The sequence below is a fragment of the Thermobia domestica genome, chromosome 9 (assembly GCF_964235325.1).
Source record: "Thermobia domestica chromosome 9, izTheDome1.hap1.1, whole genome shotgun sequence".
Classification (NCBI taxonomy): Eukaryota; Metazoa; Arthropoda; class Insecta; order Zygentoma; family Lepismatidae; genus Thermobia; species Thermobia domestica.
Window position 1 is genome coordinate 193,827,077 of NC_137462.1, and position 15,350 is coordinate 193,842,426.

At 35.0% G+C, this 15,350-nt stretch overlaps 1 protein-coding gene across 2 annotated transcripts in view; it reads left to right on the plus strand.

Annotated features, from left to right (window-relative positions):
• The window catches only part of LOC145660515 (irregular chiasm C-roughest protein-like), a 745,900-nt gene that overhangs the window by 327,488 nt on the left and 403,062 nt on the right, over nt 1–15,350 (plus strand). The window contains exon 1 of one of the 2 annotated variants that reach the window (XM_081725677.1): nt 6,626–7,601. The exons of the other annotated variant lie outside the window; for it this stretch is intronic. The gene's annotated coding sequence lies outside the window, so the exon portion shown is untranslated. Of the gene's footprint in view, nt 1–6,625; nt 7,602–15,350 lie in introns of those variants that run through there. 2 annotated transcript variants of the gene reach the window in all.

Below are 15,350 nucleotides of genomic sequence, written 5' to 3' on the forward strand. Positions count from 1 at the left end.
CCTTCTTATCTTTCCCTAACTGTGGTAGTAGTGGAAGAGCTAAAATATCGACGTATCGGTCTTTTCCAAAACCAGGAAAAAGGAAAACGAGCAAGCCCTTCGAAAAGGGATAGAGTTAAAATGCGGAGATGGTGAGGAGGAGGTGGAAATCAGAAAAAGGGAAGGGAAGGGGTAGGTGTATCGTTTCAATTGTTCCGTGTGTGTGTGGAAAATAAACGCAGTCGAGATGATGATGAAGAAAGGCAAGCAAGAAAAGAAAAGAAAAAAAATAATAAAAGATCGATATTTCAATATGTGCTCTGACATGTTTCGGATATAAATGCTATAGGAAGCCTTTTTTTCTTTTTCACTAGTGTTAAATAATGCGGAACTCTTTCTATACTAGTTATTTTTATCCTTTATATATAAAATGTGTGTGTGTATGTGTGTATTAGAGAGAGAGAGAGAGAGAGAGGAAGAAAGACAGATTTACTCTTTCTTCTGCACAGATTTTTTTCGTATTTTCATTCTTGTGACTTCTTAGAAACGTAAATTTTCTTTTCTTTTTCCTCCTCACATTCTTCAAACGGAATATTTTTTTTCCGCCGGAGAAAGGTATACTACAGTACGATTTCAATTCTCGGTAGTGATACGTTCAGTTTTAAAGAATTTGGTTTATCAAAAACTCCTTTATATATATACTCTTGTGTCTGTGTGTGTCCATCCTGGATACCAAAAAAAAAAAATCTAGAGAACTACTTAATGGATAATCGTTAATTTTCTCCAGGGTCTAGAGGGTCAAAGTTAAGAATCAACTTTGTTGATGGAGGTGTATGGAAGGAGTGATTATAGATATCATCCATTTTTGATATACTATTCGCAATGTTGTTCAGATTAACGGGTTAGTATAATGCTCAGGATACAAGAATGCTAATCTGTCCCTGGAATAAAACTCTTACTTTCAAATATTAATTCATTTTAAAGTTTACTTAATTTAGTTTGTAGTAAAACGCTATATTTAAGCCTAGGCTTGGTAAATTTTTAGCTTGCTAAAAGAGTTTGGTTTACCTAAACAACTTTACATTGTTAAACGTAAGGTTTTAAGGGTGTATATAACATATATTATGAAGACAATTCAATTGTTGTCTCAAACCAAGTTTTCAGACTATAATATTGTATGAAACAGTACAACAACAGCTTGCTACCAATTTGTAAAAACAAAAAAATCAAATATTCGTTGGAGGGTATCCCTTTTTATAAATATATCGAATCAAATACTGCTGCTTCTTTGTATATGCCTACACATAAAATGATAACAACAATAATAAGTAAATATGACTAAAGTAAAATACAATAATAATAATAATAATAATAATAATAATAATAATAATAATAATAATGTCATAGATTCAGCAATATATTAATTCCTTCATCACAGATACTATGGAAGTACAATGTAAGGGCATAGCTTATAACTTTTAGGAAATGAGGAGAAAGTCACTTTTAATAATCAATAAGATTTATCCTTTCATTGTTATAGTTATATTTTTAATTAATTAGCTAAATTAAAAATTGGTTAATTAAATGTGATCTGTAATGTAATGTACCGTTAATTAAAAATTTAGAATTGTCCTCATTTTCTTAAATTTATACGCCGTAGCCTTAGATTACACTTCCATAATGTGTCTGATGAAAAGAACGATAATTTGCCGGAAACTGTAACACAGCTAGCAGAAATATCCGTTCCTTCTCACGGGAAGAATAATATTTATGCAAAATAATTCAAAAATCTGAAAGGGATGCAACCTGGACCACAGGAAGAACGGCTGGATTACCTATTTCATAGGCACTATGGTCGTCTATGGTTCACTGTTCCAAGGTTCTATACGTGGTCCCTGGCTGTAAACATACTTCAGATGATAACCACGAAGACGACGTCGTCAACCATCGCGAACAATCGACAAGTAATAAAGATTCTAGTTAGCAACATTTCTGAATAAAAGGAGCCAGAACACCGCAGAAGGCATCAATCTCCACCGATTGATCATCACCTCCATTCTCTAGGACGCCTGGTCTTTGAGAGTTCCTTTTGCTGGGATGCCTGGTCTCTGCAAACACCTTACCACTCTCTAGGACGCCTGGCATCTGGGTTTTATCCCTCTCTCTAGGACCCCTGGTCTCTGAGAACTCCTTTATCCTTACCACTCTCTAAGACGCCTGGTCTCTGAGAGCTTCTTTATCCTTACCACTTCCTAGGACGCCTGGTGTCTGAGTTTTATCCCCCGCTCTAGGACCCCTGGTCTCTGAGAAGTGTCTGCCTACACATTGGCCGCAAGAGCCTTGGTTCCTGTCACCCTAAGACGCTTGGTCACCTAAGAAATTATACAAATTCACCAGCAAACCTCCAAGATATCTGTAATTGGGAAAAGTGCAAATTCCAATGTACCAATTTTTAGCTCTGCCCTAAACTCTGCCCTAAAGAGACTGTATTTTACACTAATATATATCGAAAAAACAGACTACTACGTACGAGATTATATATGGTGAAGGTCTTTCTGTGCACAACCTTTGATAGCTTGGGCTGATCTCTTTTATGTGAAAATCCGATAATAGACCCACATACATAGACAGAAGCAGTGCTATATTTACATATAAGCTTAAAAAAGCTATAGCTTAAAGCCCCGCTCGCTTTGGGGCCCCAAAAATTTTAAAGAAAAATACTTATTGTAATGTAATTTCCAAATAACAAGAAAAAGCAGATAAGATAAAACGCACATACAACAATGGTGTTCTGTATTGTTTTATACTAGGCTTTATGAAGCAAGTAATAGGGCTCTATTTCTTAGCCCTACTTGTAATGAGGCTAATGTTATCCATTCCCACTTATAATGGAGCTCCCGTTCCCCAGCCCTGCTTGTAATGGACCCTTGTTTTCATTTAGATATCCATTAGGCTAAGTCCATAAATTAGCATATAACATATATTCAAACCTGAAAAACGGCGACATTTTGTAGCTGAAAAAGAAAGGTTGACCTATAAAGAGCCCCTAAAACTTCACGTATAAAGGGACCCTTTCAATAGCTTAGGGCCCCATCAAACCTAAATCCGTCACTGGACAGACGGATACGTTCTTATATCTAATAAAATATGTATTACTTTGGTTCGATTTTTTAAAATTTCAATTATCTAATCAGAATTTTTAATGGAGAAAATAAAGAATAAAAAAGTATTATTTCTGGAAACCAGTCTTCAAGAATAATCAATGTAGAACTGTAGAGTTTCCGTTGAAAAAAAAATCATTTCTCGTATCTCAGTATATATTTATAAGGACAGTATTTCAGTTTCTGCACTACATACATTAGCGCAGTTTTTTCTCCTTTTCTTCTATTGTACTGTATATAAATTTAAAAGCTAATTTTAAGTTGAAATTACGTTGCACATTTTGTGTTCTGCATGTTAAAAAAAATAAAGAGAAAAAAGCGGTGTGACATACTCATACTCGTTTTTACATACAAGTAAGCAGACTGAGAAAAAGTTCACACACACACACACACACACACACACACATATATATATATATATATATATATATAATATTACTCTTTCTCGTGCTCTTTGTGGAATTTATACCTCTTGCTGTAGTTAATTTTATGCGCGACAAATCGTATGCTTTAAAAGTGTATGTGGTATTCTCATGTGCTGGCTGTTCTATGCCTCAGGACTTTTGCTGGATTAATGATAGCAGGCAACCTACCTACCTACAGGCTTAACTCTGACTTTTTTAAAATAAAAAAATCTATTTTTTTATTTCTTCCATTTTTTCTTTCTTCTAAATAAATGTATTCCACATGAAAGAGAATACGAAAAATTGTAACGCGCATGGGATGGAGTTAACTTCCTCTTTATCCCCTATCCCCTCTTCGTCGCGAGAGTCAGTCTCTTTGGAGATATATATATATATATATATATATATATATATATATATATATATATATATATATATATATATATATATATATATATATATAAATATTGTGTGTGTGTCTGTGTATGTTTTATCATGATGAAAAAATCTCGGTCAGATTTCTTTCTTTTTCTGTCTTCTTTTTTCTTTTCGTAAAATTGGCACTTCATAAAATGAAGAATAATGGTGTGATGAAATGAAGAAGAAATCCTAGCTTTTGTTTAGTCTTGGTGCCCCCTCTACTCTCCTCACCTGTACCAGCGAAAAACCGAAAAAAGAATGACAAAATTGGGCCGCGTACGGAGATAATATAGCACAGAAATGACGTTCTTTCACTTTGTTCTCTTTAAAGTAGTAAGCCGTTCACTGGTCAACAAAGGCGTTCTCAGGTAGTCGTTCAGCTGGGTAGTGCATGGTCAGTACGTATGCTCTCAATGTGCCATTATTTCTGGTTTTCTAGACCGATTCTTGCTAACTCTAAATGAAAAAAATATATATATATATTAATATATATATTAATTTAACTTAAATGCTATGACGTCAACGCCGATTGAAATTCTATGGCATCATTGAGAATTGAACCTCAGATTACGTGTGTACGTATTGCCTTTCATGTCGAATACGTTTATTTAGAAGAAAAAAGTAGTGGTGTAACGTGTACACCACGCGAAGGTGTTTGCTCTGTATCGTGTGATAGTTTCTCAATTATAATTGAAACCAGGAGTTGTAATAGCTTTCTGTATTACAAAAAAAAAAAAAAAAAAAAAAGTTCTCGCTATCTGTTAACGTTTATATTCTACAACAATCAACTCTAAAAATCGGTAGTGTATCTCTAAGACTTCCGGTTTGAATGGGGATTAAGAGAGATGATAATACCTATTCTTAGAACATTAAATCGATTCTCGACTTACCCTCTACTTGTCTTCTACATTTTCATCAAATTTGTTCACGATTGATCAAGCAGTTCTTGAACATTTTTGTCTCCCGAACTTACGGACGAACAGGATAATATATATAAAGAAGTTTTGGTAAACAAATGTCTAAAATTTAGACAAAAAATAATGATAACACATCTACACACTCAAACACAAAAGTTCTGTGCACCCTATCCTATTCACTTGTTCCAGTGTACTACTAGTACTAGTCGGCAAATTCCATCATGGTAGAAGTTATTCGGTTTATATATATATATATATATATATATATATATATATATATATATATATATATATATATATATATAATAAACCACGTCCTGACTGTATCCCAAACTGCAGTATCACTGTGGAACAGACTACCCTTTAGTGCCTTGTGTAGTGGACTCACTCATCCACTGGCCGCCGCAGCCTCTGCAGTGGAATGACTGCTTGCTAGCTGATCCGACTTGGACGGATTTGGAATAGTGAATGCCATGGTTCAAACCTTACTCCTGTAAAGACAGGAAGTGTACTACAATAATGCCACAAATATATATATTTATTAATATATATATTAATTATTCATCATTAATTATTCAAATATTAATTCATATTTATTTATTTCACTATATACTACTACAATCCTATGTTACCAACTGTTCCTACCAGGTGTGCTGAAAGAGTTTCATTTGATGCCTCTTTTATATATTGTTTAATGCATTTACATGAGATAATCAAGTTATAAAAGGATGGGTTCTACTATTAGCATAAGATTCGAACCTATATTCAGTGCTACGTGAGGCCTTGTGTTTTAAAACAGTGAACGCACTTGCCACTCACTCATAGCCAATGTACCGGGGGCTCATGCGTAAGACTGCTCAATAAATACTGTACATTTAACGAAATCTTTTTTTTTTTTTTCAAAGATGAGACACATGCCAATTGCTAAATGCATCAAGCTGAACAAAATGGCATGCTTGGTGGTCAATTCGAGAACACTATCTTTTATGGCGTAGAAAAGTATATAGTTTCTGTCCAATAATGATTGATAGTTTTGTTTTACTGGAAACAGGTTATTTGTTTATTTATATACCGTACACAGCGGATTGTATCTATGGTCACTTCTCTCCTCCTAATGGTGACAATTACTCATAACAAAATGCATATACTACTTAAAATGCTATTACAAATAGTGTTGTCACGAAAAAAAAAGTGAAATTATGCTTAAGGTAAAGTTGAGTGGATCGAGGCTCTGATCCTAATTTTATGCTCTCCAGAGGTATTAATTATTAGCCCAAGTGTTATATAAAGTTACCGATTTTGCCATGTACAGTTTCATCAACTTGTGTTTTACAAGTAACTTCACCCTGTAATTTCCGGATTTTTAAGTTCCCATTATTTCTGTCTCATTGTATTTATTTTCTTCTTTGTTCATCTAGTGAGTGTGCACTGTTCTGTTGAGTTGAACAATGTCCCCACCCTATAACCTCTCTTTCTTATTGCTCCCTTTCTGTTCCTCGAAGACGTCCTTTTTACTCCTTCAGCATCGCATCGCATCGCCGTCCGCTCGTACTTTCGTCTCGGTATTTGGCTTGATTCACTGAAGGCTATATTTAGTTTCCCGTCTGTTTGTCTGTGTCTGTGTGTGTGTGTGAGAGAGAGACTGTGTCTGTGTGAGCCTGCAATTTTCGGTGTTCAAGTAGTTTAGACTGAACCGACCGACCAACCAAACGGGGGTGTTTGTTTCTGTCGTGTTCTTGTATTCATTTTCGTGTGTGTGTGTGTGTATGTATTTGTATGTGTGGTGTGCATTACTTCTTACAAAACGTTTGAAGGAAAAAAAAAAAAAAAGCGCCCAGTCTGTTAGAAGTTTGTGACGTGCGAGAAGCAGGAAAAACTCCTCTTCTGAAGCGAGACATACATCATTGTCGCTCAACTCGGAAGTCTTTTCTCAGGAGAAGAAGAAACGAAGACTCCCGAAATCTCTCCTTTCTTTTACCGACTCGAGTCTGCGAGACACTTTAAAGATTTGTTCTGTAATCACATTGTGTTATACTTTTGGATGTCCTTTGACACATTACCATGTGTGACTAAACGTGTAGGAAAAAATATATATGAATCTTTTTTGAACTCCAGACACCACCCAAGGCTAAATTCTCTACCAATACGTCTTTTGAAAACGAATTTTTTAGGAATATTCTAAAATGTTAAGTATGGTTCCGTAAATATATTCCGACCTTTAATTTGTTTTTTCTTTTCTTTCCCCCTGCAATTCCCATAATTCCAATCCTTCACCCCTGCCCCTTTACCAACTCTTAACGTTAAGTTTTATCACAACCCTTTTTATCTTGAGTGCATTCCGGAACAATTCTGGCCACCCTTCTGTAACGTAAAGAAGTGTTCTTTTTTTTTTTTTTTTTTTCGTGAGGAAAGTTTCAAGTTTATGTGTAATACTTCGTTGTTTTTCCCGACAAAAAAGAAAAGAGAAATCAAAGAAATTCGACAACAACAAAAAAATCCCGACGACTACGACTACTATCGATCGAAGTGAAGAAAAGAAAAGAAACAGGAGATCTAGTGTCTAATAAAGAAAATTCGTCTGCGTCGCGGTCCCTCAGTGTATGTGTTTTTGGATGTGCATTGGCGACGGTTAGCCTGATTCCTGTTCAGGATTTTTCATCGCTCAACTTTCAAGTTCGACGGAAAGTGAAGATCGTGTTCTCCATATTGGTGTTCGTCTGGTAAGTGAAAGTAAAGTTAAACTTTGTTTTGTTTATATTTGTTTATTAATTTCCTTCATTAACGATTATAAAATTTGTTCTCTCGTCTTGCAATTTACAACTTCAGTTATTACATGTTTCGTTATCTCTTCGTTGGCAAAAGCGTTGTGCAGGAATTGGAGAACCATTTGAATTAACAGGTATGGAACTCCGTCTCATTGAATATGCATCCTATGTTTCTCCATATTCCTTTTTGTTCGATGTAGAAGCAGAGAGTTTCCGTGGGTTAATACTTAATTAGCTAGAGAGAACAATTGCATTTATCAGAACTGCAAAACAATTAAGATAATCACTGATTTTTGGCTTATCGTTGTGAAACTTAATTGCCTACTTATAAGGTGCATTGCACAATATGGTGTACCCCTATGCTTTTACCATACACTGTTGCAACTTCGTAATGTTTCAACATGCCTCGAAGTATTAGACATGGAATTAGCACATGATGCAATGTATTAGATGACTGAATCCATTTCTGAGCTGAATTTATTAATGTAAATTAGCGTCTTAGTTTGGATGGTCTTAAGTTTGATTATGACTATTAGCCATTTTTTTTACTACTTTTTGTAAATCACTCAACTCTTTTCTCAGGGTCATAACTACCTAGGTAATATGTTTCTCATTTGCAGTTCCAAGAATACAGTGGGTAAGTTGATAACTAACATCATAAATTCAGGATACGTCAAAAGTCAAGCAAAAGCACTGTACTGTACAGAGTTTAGTTTTATATACGACTTCTGTCCGTTAGGTTAACGGAGGAAAGAGCTCTGAACTCTCCAAATGGTTCTTATATTTACTTTCTATGCGCGTCGACCCGTCCGATCGCCATTGAAGAATGAGATTCGCATCCCATGTTTCATATAGTCTCACACTGTTGAACTCCAAGCTACGAATGCAAATTATTGATTAATTATGGAATAATTTGTGTGTGATAAAGTTGGAAGAAATAAGAAAATTCATTCATACATTCTGGAATTCTTTTCCATATTTAAATTACCTAATTAAATGACCTGGATCTTCATTTAAACTCATGACTCTACAATTTTGAAAGAAGTAAGCAATGTACTGCTGACTCATAATAGTTCCAGGACAAACAAAACAGAAATATAACTCTAAATATAAGCAAAATAAAAATATATATGAGATTATTTTAGGGGAATGCGGTAGATCTGCGGTAGTGTGCTCACCCCTGATGTGAGAGATCCCTGATTTCATCCCATACGTCTTGTGAGTTTGTAGTACACAACGCCTGTCCGTAGAGTTGCCTCCTGGCTATATGGTTAGCGTACGCGTCTTCTGTGCGAGAGGCTCGGGTTTGATTGGATCTCATATGGTTCGGATCCCACGTTAAGCTAAAAGTACATCTCTCATATGGGTTCGGTGCTGAGAGGGACACTAAATTCTTAATTAATTCATCCAACTTCGTTTCAGGAAGTTTTCTCGTGGTTGTGTTTCCTCCTACACTTTCATTCTACCATGTCTTTCACAATCATTTACTTTAATTAATTGATTCGATTTGATTCTCCTTTAATCTAAATAGCATAATCGGAGAACATAAACCAATAAATTCCATTTCACGAGATTGTTTTGTGTCTAATAATAGAAATGGTTCAACTGTTGTTCAAGCTTGAAATAATAACTGAAGCAAGCCTACGAACTTTGTGGCTATTCACAGTTCTCCACAGAGCCTTAGAATAGCTAATACTCGTCTGAAACAAATGACTAGAGCCATAGTCTTATACGAGCAGTAACTACGCAAACTTCACTCAAGGCATAATGCAAAGCAGGAGACATGTGCCTTCGTGTATAATAAACGAAAATTGTGCAAAAGATATGGCAGCTTTTAACTCTATGGTTAAAATTTAAACGTTTTAAGGGGGAAAGAAGAAAAAATAAAAGCCCGATGTAAAGCATTCTTCCTGTATTAAGACAAAGAAAAAGAAAAAAAAGCAGCGTCTACTTCATACCCATACGGAAGGTAATCTCTATCTATCTCGCTGCATATATTAAGCGTCTAGCGCATTGTAACAGTACACCTGGCAGGAGAGAGAGTTGAATGATAGGCTTCGCTTCACTTGATGACTTTCTTTAAATAATAATGACCAATCAACTTGCTAGCTGTCTGAGAGTTGATGAAACACAAGCGTAATAGACAGTTAAGTGATAATTTAGTCTCGTACAACAAAGGAAGAGTCATCAGATTTAACAAAGTCATAAAAAACTATATTTAAAAAGAAATCTCTTTTAAATAACTTGAGACTAAACTCTGTAAAATTTAGATTTTGAGATTAAAGTACATATGTTTTTCGCATAAACTATTCTTAGTTTTTTTTTTTTTTTTTTATCTGAAAGTGCGTCAATAAAATGAACACACTGACCACACATCTTTCAATTTAGAGTCATTTGGTCCGTTATAGCATTTCGTGAAGTAATGCTGGAGGTTTTATGAAGTGTATACTTTAGGCTAAATTGACTCAAAAATGTATTCTTCTGATGGATCAAATAAAAAAGTTTATTTTTATGCTTAGGTTGAAAAAAACCAGTGTGTACTTACTCATATAAAAAAAAGTGTTAATCCACAAAATTTGTTTGCAAGCTACATAGAACGAAACGGTACCTTAATTTGATTTGATTTGGTTTGGTTTCATTTTCAGTTTAGCTTCCCGTTCAGTAGCAAGGCTATATGAGACGTGCACCTACAGTTTTGACGTGGGATCCTAACCACATGAGCTTCCACTGGAAATCGAACCCGGGTCTCTCATGCCAAAGGCACATACGCTAACGAGACGGTAGCGCCGAAGCGGGGAGCAGAGTTGGCAGTTGTCCCACCACACTATCTTGTGTGGGGAGGGAAAGAGGTAGTATGCCCCTTTGTTTTTCTTACTGAGAACATACAGCTAAATGTAATCAAATACATAGAGAGAATAACGATATCTACACCTGAAAGGCTGATGGGGCTGGCCTCTTCCTTCTTACTCAGAATTTTATTCATACTAATCTGCATGTGAAAGAAATATCAAAATGTGTGCGAGAAAGCGATTTAGCAAAGTCCCCTTCCTTCACCGAGGAAAGACGTGTCTTTCAGATATTAACATAACTGAAATATCTTGTTTGAAATATGAAAGCAAATATTTGCCTTGAATGTGTGTTAAAGGTAAAATAATAATAATAAGAAAACAGCATATCTTGAAGAAAGCTTTGCGTTAGACAAGATCTAAATGCACTGCATATCACATTTTATCAGTTTATTAATGTACACAAATACCTAACATTCTCATGATGCATGACCCAAGTACAGTAGAGTGTACATTTGTCATAAACTTCCTCTTATAATGTCATTTGTCACGAACTATTTGCTGTATTTAAAAGCGAAATGATTCTATCATAGCGAGATTTTAACAGAATTGCTTATTGGCATTATCTTATATATTTCTTTCTTTTCTTTTTTAATGAAATTCTTTCAAAAGTAATTTCCATGCAATTTCCTCATTTTAGTCATCATACAAAGAACTTCTCAACAGTACTTTTCACAGTAAGGAATAGTTTTGCTTCTGTTTGAGTAAATCACAGTAGCCCATTTCCTTCCGCCATTTTGCAGAAAAAATAACAGTGTTATGTGTATCTCTGTTAGTACTATCAGTGTCAGTGGGATTTTTTTTCAGTTTAACGTCCCACGATTATGTGATTATGGGAGACCCATGACAACGATAAGGAATGAAATGGCGGGATGAAGAAAGTGGAATGGAATGGGAGAACTCCGAGAACCCCCCCACACACACACACACGGTGTTTGTCTACCACTAAGTCCACTTAGCGCGAACTGGAGTCGAGCTAGGGGACTTTCCCTTTATAGATGAATGTTCACACTGAATCATCGCTGCCCCAAGTGTCACAGTCAGAAGACAAAAAAATAACAAGTAGAATCTTCAGTTAATCATGTATTTTTACGTGCGTATAAAAATAACCAGTCGGTTCCAGAAGAATAAAAACTATTGGTTATTATTGTTGTCAATGAACAATTTACATCTTAGGGCCATAGAAGGTCGTTGAGGATTTACCCTTAAGCATTTTCTTCTGTTCAATTCGAGGTCTTTTATCGGTTGAAATACATCTCATCTTTAGATAACATTATAGTTTAACAAAATAAATAAAGTTAACCATATAAGATAATTCTGTTCTATGTCTCATTAACCATAAAATATACTGTTGTTTTGACAGTGGCATAATGGAAAGTTTGATGAAAATATTCTAAGTATGTTTCGTCGTCATACAAATATGGTTATCATACTTTATCAATTTTTAGATTTACAATATATATATTTTCCATGATTTTGTCGAGAACTGTGCATGAGAATTCAGACGTATTCGTATCATTTTATTCAGTTCAATAAAATTTGACAGTTTTTTCCTCGCAAATAAGTCATTAGAAGAGCAAGGAAGTATTTCACTATTCACTAATGAAGATCAGTCAGTTGAAAAGGGAATGTAGTTAAGCCAATCAAGCTATCTCAAAATAAAAATAAGAGCTTAGTACTTATCTGCTGATTTTATTGTCCTGATGATTTCAATACTGGAAGAACACCACATAACACTGACACTTAAAATAAAATAACAACATGCTAATAACTTCACGTAGCTGACAGGCGTTTCTTACGTCCTAACACTCCGAAGTCTCACTCACTAATAATCGTTCACCAGCGCTCGTGTATAGAATAAAACAATTAGCGGTGGCTTACAACACAAAACTGCTACGGAACAAACACATATCTTCTCCAAATTACAAATGAGGTTAAAAGAACTGTCACAACTTGGCGTCCGAACGTGGGACCGGATATGCTCACATTTGTAAAATTGAGTCATATTCGAGAACTCTGGCATGTGTGAAAGTTAAACGAATATGTTAGTAAATCAACTCTGGTAGATATTACATTATAAACTACAAAAGAGACAATATATTATGACCGTTACACATACAACTGACATATGAAATGAGTCAATAAACTTCTTATTAAAAGTAAAGAAAAACGTAACTATTTCAGTCACTTAGCATTAATTCCTTTATACGTAACATTCTTCTAAGTTAGACTATGATATGATTATTATTCACATAGTTTATGATAAAATGTTTGTATAAATATACGATAATGTAACAATACTTGAATCAAGATAACACATCATAACGGCTATACTGAATATCTTATGAAACTAATATTGAACTCGATGATTCTGTATTATTTTAGCCCACACTTCATCATTCACATATCTTCGTACCAACTTTAACCATTGATGTCTGGTTTGTGTAGTTGGATTCCATCGTTTCAGGTTGTCAACATTACATAACCCAACATATCTTCCTGTCTTTGGATCTACCAGTTCCACTACTTTTTCGTTGATTTTCTTGATACAGAATAATGGTCCTTTATACAAAATACAAAACTTAGCAACCTTATTCTCAATTGCACTGCTCAAATTATGTTGTTTCTGGAAAACGAGATCATGTTCTTCAATCATGTGTCGTTGAACCTGTCTCTCATTATATCTTCTGTTTCTTTTATGAGCTATCTGAACTTGTTTTAGGTGAGCCATGGTTAATTTATCATCCCAATCCGGAGTATTTGTTGCATCTTCAGAATCCATTTTTAGCTCTTTAGCAATGGGGTTAGATGGTTTCAAATTCAGAAACAGTTCTGCCGGAGTCATTCCCAGAGATTCTGAAATAGTGTGATTTAGGAAATCCTGAATCTTGTGAATATATATATTCCAGGTACGATGATCTTGGTGGCAATATAAACGGATTAATCGTACAATTTCTGAATGCATCCGTTCCACAAGATTACTTTGAGGATGGTACTTCGTTATATAACGCGCTTCGATACCTAGTTCGTTTAGCCTTCTTATGTATATCTTGCTCAGAAACTGTGGACCATTATCCGAGATGATCATTTCTGGTTTCCCAAGATGTTGGATATATAGTTCAATGCATTTCAAGACTGCTTGAGATGTTGATGTCTTTAAAGTATACACTTTCAAAAATCTAGTATATGCATCAAGCATTGTAAAAACATACTTTTCCTTGTTTTTCCCTGGACAATATGGCCCCATCAGGTCGACGAATAACATTTGTCTAGGCTTGTCAGGTTCAATATTTAAAAGTAATTTCTGATGTGGATGCCTGTCTCCTTTCGTTATAGCGCATAACTGACAGTCCCTGAGGAAGTCCTTCAAGTGTTTTTTCATTCCTTTCCAGTGAAACGACTGTAAAATTATACCAAGTGTTTTCGTATAACCAAAATGACCAAAACCATTGTGGCACCGACGCAATATCAAGTCAATATATGAGGATGGCACACAAACTTTCCACCTATTATCAATATGAAAGTCTTGAATCATCAGCATATCTTTTTCGATCTTGTAATATTTCTTCCATGATCTCCCAGACTCAAAGCAATCTTCCTGAGTTGATTTACTAACATATTCGTTTAACTTTCACACATGCCAGAGTTCTCGAATATGACTCAATTTTACAAATGTGAGCATATCCGGTCCCACGTTCGGACGCCAAGTTGTGACAGTTCTTTTAACCTCATTTGTAATTTGGAGAAGATATGTGTTTGTTCCGTAGCAGTTTTGTGTTGTAAGCCACCGCTAATTGTTTTATTCTATACACGAGCGCTGGTGAACGATTATTAGTGAGTGAGACTTCGGAGTGTTAGGACGTAAGAAACGCCTGTCAGCTACGTGAAGTTATTGGCATGTTGTTATTTTATTTTAAGTGTCAGTGTTATGTGGTGTTCTTCCAGTATTGAAATCATCAGGACAATAAAATCAGCAGATAAGTACTAAGCTCTTATTTTTATTTTGAGATAGCTTGATTGGCTTAACTACATTCCCTTTTCAACTGACTGATCTTCATTAGTGAATAGTGAAAAATCCCGGGTTTCGGCACCATTTTTCACTATTCACTAATGAAGATCAGTCAGTTGAAAAGGGAATGTAGTTAAGCCAATCAAGCTATCTCAAAATAAAAATAAGAGCTTAGTACTTATCTGCTGATTTTATTGTCCTGATGATTTCAATACTGGAAGAACACCACATAACACTGACACTTAAAATAAAATAACAACATGCCAATAACTTCACGTAGCTGACAGGCGTTTCTTACGTCCTAACACTCCGAAGTCTCACTCACTAATAATCGTTCACCAGCGCTCGTGTATAGAATAAAACAATTAGCGGTGGCTTACAACACAAAACTGCTACGGAACAAACACATATCTTCTCCAAATTACAAATGAGGTTAAAAGAACTGTCACAAGTAGGTTTAGAAAATGAACATACACGTAGAAGAGACGAAACAATTATGAACAACTTCACAAGGAAAGTCAAGTTAACAATATTGAAATAAAATAGTATGTGAATGCCTAAGTCTGTTTGGAATAGAAGAAAATATTTATGGATAGTAACATTGAAGAATAAATTAATAGGCGTTATTAAGTTAGGCTTGGAGTGTATTTGGAACAGTAGCTTCATATTGAAGAATAAAATGTCAATGTGTCTATACTGTAAAATTTTAAATGAATATATTATGTCTGTTTTTGACATATGGATCGGAGACGTGAACACCAACAAAATTAGACATTCACCGTCTGCAAACTACATAACGAATGATGGAGAGATGTATCTTAGCAGTTATCCGCAAAGAAAGAAAAAGAA